This window comes from Panthera pardus, unplaced genomic scaffold (assembly GCF_024362965.1).
Source record: "Panthera pardus isolate Hobbes unplaced genomic scaffold, ASM2436296v1 HiC_scaffold_13, whole genome shotgun sequence".
In the NCBI taxonomy this organism is placed as follows: domain Eukaryota; kingdom Metazoa; phylum Chordata; class Mammalia; order Carnivora; family Felidae; genus Panthera; species Panthera pardus.
This window is the reverse complement of record NW_026526688.1, coordinates 72761631-72767419: the sequence shown is the minus strand read 5'-3', so window position 1 is coordinate 72767419 and position 5789 is coordinate 72761631. Positions and strand designations below refer to the sequence as shown.

Sequence of the window (5789 nt, the reverse complement as noted above, 5' to 3'; positions counted from 1 at the left end):
AGAAAGAAATAAAAGGCCAGGGAAGACTTCTGAGAGGAAATAATATCTGAGTTGGAATTTTGAAGGGGAGGTTAGCCAGATACACAGACGGCCATTATAAGCTGAGCAATCAGCAGGTGCTCATTTGCAGAGAGATCAAGTAGCACAGTGTGTGTGAGGGACCGGGAGTGGAGATTCCACATTGCCAAGGTGGGAATAGGTAGGAGCTGGCACCTAGATGGTGGATGGAGTCCTGGTCATGAGGACATAGTCTGTCTTCCTCAAGAGCATGGGTTTAATCTGTAAGTCACAGGGAACCCTGATATACTTCTACTTCTGTACCTACTTGTGGCTTATATTGGGATCTCCTCAGCCTCTTTGGGCCTCAAAGCACTATGGGGTTTTGGCTTCAGGTTACTATTTTGGTTCCAAAACACTAAGGAGCTACCTTGCTGACTGTAGGAGCCCTGACAGTGACGTTCTGTTGCCCCCTCTTGGCAGTAGCTGTAATTTCATTTTTTTTCGTTCTACCAGAAGTTTTTTGCAATATTTTGTGCTTTTATTATATTTCCTCCTCTTCTCTTTTTTCCCAAGACAATTTCTGGCATAATACATCCATCCGTCACATATTCATCCACCCATTAGGTGTTTAACAATGCTCCGGAACTCCCACTTCCTTTACTAAAATGTCACCAGAATGTAAATTGAAGAAGTGTATGGATCTGGATTTTTGTCTGTTTTGGTCACTGATGTATCCCAAGTACTCAGAGCAAGGCCTTACACATGGATGAAGAAACACCCATAAATGATGAGACATCCTTTTGTCCTTTTTGCTTGACATGAAGGTTTTTAATTGGCCTCCAAAACTTGTGTCTAGACTTCACCTCCAGGAAGAATTTGCCCTATGTCAGTTTGGCACGGCACTTGACGTTTGATTTAAAGTTGACTGATTTGCATTTCCTGCTCTGTTTAGGCCTCTGTGCTCAGAGTTTTACGCTGCGTTCTAAGTTTCAATGAATACCAAGCCACAGTTCCCTAGAAACCTGGTTATCTCTTCCATTGTTCCTGTCAGAGTGAATGTCACCAGCCTTCACCCAGTTACTCAGGCCAGAAAGCCACCGGTTGTTCCTTCCTGTGCTTTATTTTTTTTAACTTGTTAAATTAAGTACAACTAACATTTATGGAATACAAAACCACCATTTGTTCAGTTTGAGGAGTCTCGACAATCGTTTACCCATATACCAGTTACACAAAACAAGACACAGAATGTTTTCATCACCCCAGAAACTTCTGTTCTCCTCTTTTACAGTTAATCCACTCCCAGAACGAATGACTTTCTGACTTCTGACACCAGAGATCCATTCTGCCTATTTTTTTTCTTTATTTAAATGGAATCATACAGTATTCAGTCTTTTGTGTCTGGCTCCTTTTACTTAGCATGTGGTACATGTTGTTTTATATATAACAGGATTATATAACTGTTATATGTATATCAGTAATTTGTTCATTTTTCTTGCTAAGTAGTATTTTATTGAATGAATATATCATCATTTGTTTATTCATTTCCTATCGATAGCTACTGGATTGTTTCCAGTTTGGGGTTATTTTGAGTAAGAATGCTAAGAACATTCTTGTACAGATCTTGGGTGGGGGGCACATGTTTCATTTATTTACCTTGGGTAAATACCTAGGAATGTGCAGGTTTGGGGTCCCCAAGATCACCCTCAGCTTCACTAGTTTTCTAGAAGGACTCAGAACTCAGCAAACTGTTATGCTCATATTTATAGTTTATTAAGATTTAGAGATTAAAATTAGAAATGGGGAAAGACTCAGAGCAGAGTCTAGGAGAGAATAGGTGTGAGCTTCCAATTATCCTTTCCCAGTGGAGTCAAAGGGACAGTGCTTAGGGAGAACACAGGCATGATGTGTGACGACAATATGTACAAGGTATTTCTAACCAGAGAAGTTCACCTGATCTTTGGTATCTAGACTTTATATTGGGGTTTGGCCATGGAGACCCAGCTGACTACTCCACATGACTGACATCCCCATCCAGAGGTTGAGCTGATACCCCTTGGCCACAAATCACACTGGCCTGACACGTAAATCAGTATCTGGCGTGGCCCAAAGTAAACAAAGACACTCCTATCAGACAGGATATTCCAAAGGCTTAGAGATTATCACTCAGGGGCTGGGGGCAAAGGGCCAAATCTTTCTTTGGGCAAAGTTAATCCTTTATTGTACAGAGTGTAGTCACTAAGTCACAAATACGTTTATATTCAACATTATAATAAGCTGGAAAAGATTTATCCAAATGGCTGTGCCTTTTCATATTCCTACCAGCAGCATATGAAAATTCCAGTTGTTCCCCATCTGTACCAGCATTTGGTGTTATCGGTCTTTTTGATTTTAGCCATTCTGCTGGCTGTGAATAATATCTGATTGTGGTTTCAATTTTCATTTTCCCTCATGATTAACGAGGTGAACTCCTTTTCATGGAACCATTGGACATGTATTTGTGTATATCTTCACAGAAGTCATTCTCGACACCTCTGTTGCCTTTACATTCTATATCTAAGCCTTTATCAAGACTTCTTGATTTTATCTCCTAAATAACTCTCAAAACTCTGCTTTTCTCCATCTCTACCACCATCACCCTAAACTGAGCCACTTGGATCTCTATCCTGGGCTTCAGTAGAGGCTGTTTAGTGGTCTACCTGCGTGCTCTGTAACCTCCCCCTGATCCATTCTTTGGAGTGATCAATTCAAAAATTAATTTCTACTATTTTATAATCCTTCTTAAACATGCCAAAATAAAAGCAAAAGCAAAACAAAACCGACTTCACTGCCTGCCCATTTCTCTCAGGTTAAGGCACTTCTGGGCATGATGTAAAAGACTTTGCAATGCCAAACCCTCATATACTATCCAGTCTTATTTTCTATCCTTCTCACTCTTGCTTTCTAGACTCCAGCCATGCTGACTTTCTTTTCTATCCCTTGTTTTTGCCTCTGGCTCTCCTGCCATAAGGCCTCTATTTGTACTGTTACCTTTCCCTCTTTTCTTCAGTACATTAACTTCCTCACATTTATCATAATTCAACTCAAGTGTCGCTGGCTCAGAGAAGCCTTCAACATCTATGCCTAGGTCAAATTCCTCCATAATAGGTACTCTTGGCTCTATGTAGCTTTTATGAGGAAGATTTATCACAGCTGCAATTTTAAATTTATTTGTATGATTTTTTATTACCATCTCTCTGTCTGGAAAGGCCAGTAGAGAAGGACTCAGCTGGAGCTGACTGCAAGAACCTATTGTGGTCATCTTTTCCCAACCCCACTATCAGAGATAGCACATTGAAAGCTGGAAGCTATCTAGGGTAGGAGTATATACACTATGGAAATTGGCAGATGCTATAGGCTAGTTTCCTCCCCTCCCCCAACATTCCTGCAAAGTTGGTTGTTTAAGTATTTACCAACACACTTTTTTCCTCCAGGTTCTTTTGTCCTCTACTGTGGTGTCCTCGTCACATATGTCTTTGGCTACATAATAGATTATCAATCAGTATTTGTTGAATAAGAGAATAATTTGGTGCCCTGGGCACCCTGACCCCTCAAGGTGGCTTTTTGCTTTTTTTTTTTTTTTTTTTTTTAATTTTTTTTTTCAACGTTTTTTATTTATTTTTGGGACAGAGAGAGACAGAGCATGAACGGGGGAGGGGCAGAGAGAGAGGGAGACACAGAATCGGAAACAGGCTCCAGGCTCCGAGCCATCAGCCCAGAGCCTGACGCGGGGCTCGAACTCACAGACCGGGAGATCGTGACCTGGCTGAAGTCGGACGCTTAACCGACTGCGCCACCCAGGCGCCCCGCTTTTTGCTTTTTATCATCTAACTCTATTTTCGTATTTCACGAGGAGGAACTGGATGTGACCTGTTTACTATTTTTGAGTAGATTGTAGGAACAAAAATATGAATGTTTGTATTTATAATTGTTTCTCCTTTTCTGGATGGCCGATGGAACAGGTGTGCTCTTCTCTCCTGCCCTCAAACGTGCTGCTCTTTAAAGTCCACATTGTTTATCAGGGCAGACCAGATGTCCCAGCATGAAACAAATGGGGCAAACATATATACCAACGGAAAGAACACATAAAAGTTTACATGGACCGTACTTCTGTGTGGAAGTTAAAGTTCCATTTCTGCCAAAAACAAACAAACAAACAAACAAACAAACAAAAAAAACCCAACAACACAACAACAACAACAACAACAACAAAAACACTGATTCAGGATCTTCTGGAATTACTTCCTTTAGGATGTGTACAATGTACTGTGGACAACAGTTCAGTGTCAATCCAGTTGTTAATTGCTGCCTGTGGGGAGGCAGCATGATGTAGCTCTTGGTTTTTCAAATTTAGACATCTCATGCAACATTATAATTTTTGCCGTGACATCCTGTGGTAACACATCTGCCAGGCAATTGTATTATTACTTGTAATATTTAAATTGAGCAACTTTAGGGGCGCCTGGGTGGCTCAGTCGGTTGAGCGTCCGACTTCCGCTCGGGCCATGATCTCTCGGTCCGTGGGTTCGAGCCCCGCGTCAGGCTCTGTGCTGACAGCTCAGAGCCTGGAGCCCATTTCCGATTCTGTGTCTCCCTCTCTCTCTGCCCCTCCCCTGTTCATACTCGGTCTCTCTCTGTCTCAAAAATAAAATAAAACGTTAAAAAAAAATAAAATAAATTGAGCAACTTTAAAAAACTTAAATTTATTTTAAAAACATTTTGTATCATTCCCTTAAATATAAAACTGTTTATTACCCCTCAAGTTTGTATTAAATCAAAACATAGAAAATGTCCATGTATGGACACCAAGAATCATCTCACATACGGCCAGTGGTATTCCTAGCACCCTTTAGGAAAAAAATATGATAACATAGATTATTGAATTTTGGAATTCCCTACATTTGGCTTGGTATCTTTAATCTCCCAGAAGGGGAGGCTACCTCTCTGAGACTTAGATTCTTTGTTGGTAAAATGCAGATCCCTGACTTACAGAGGAGACTAGTAAGCAAGACAATGTATAGAACCCAATGACCAAAGGGTGGAGCTCAGAGGAGATGCTGTGTAGATCGATTTCTTTTTACGTTTACTGTTGACCTTTATTACTGGCTCAGTCATCTTTTTTGGTTACTACTGAAGCTTATTATCATTGAGGTACAATTTTTATACAGCATTTCTTTTTAATTGTTGGTCTTAAATTTATTGATTCAATTGGATGTCTAAATATCTGAACTGTGCGATCAGATGTGGTATTTACTAAGTGTTTGATTTGATGGGTATTGTGACTTCTGAGAATCCCTGTATTCAAGCAAAGGATGCTGAGTGCATCTGAATCAAAAGTACTACACGTTTACAATTGTGAAGTACTGCCCAGGCATTCTTGTTAGTGATATTTTTTTCATTATTCTTATTATCACATAAAGAATGGGGGCGCCTGGGTGGCTCAGTCGGTTAAGCATCTGACTTCGGCTCAGGTCATGATCTCACGGTTTGTGAGTTCGAGCCCCGCGTCAGGCTCTGTGCTGACGGCTCGGAGCCTGGAGCCTGCTTCAGATTCTGTGTCTCCCTCTCTCTCTCTCTACCCCTCCTCTGCTTGTGCTCAGTCTCTCTCCATCAAAAAATGAATAAATGTTAAAAAAAAAAAAAATGGGGTTTTCTAACTTGGAAAGATCTGTAATTTGTTATCCGCATCTTGCCCAGGCCTGCAGTGCAGTTTTGGTCCATGTGAACCACTTAGCAATCAGCGACTTGCAATT

The 5789-nt window shown here is 40.8% G+C and overlaps 1 non-coding gene across 1 annotated transcript; it reads left to right on the top strand.

The window, feature by feature from the left end:
• The first annotated feature begins 4496 nt into the window (after nucleotides 1-4496).
• On the top strand, nucleotides 4497-4581 carry TRNAG-UCC (transfer RNA glycine (anticodon UCC)). Its single transcript has one exon. It is a non-coding gene; the product is annotated as a tRNA-Gly (tRNA).
• Nucleotides 4582-5789: the final 1208 nt, after the last annotated feature.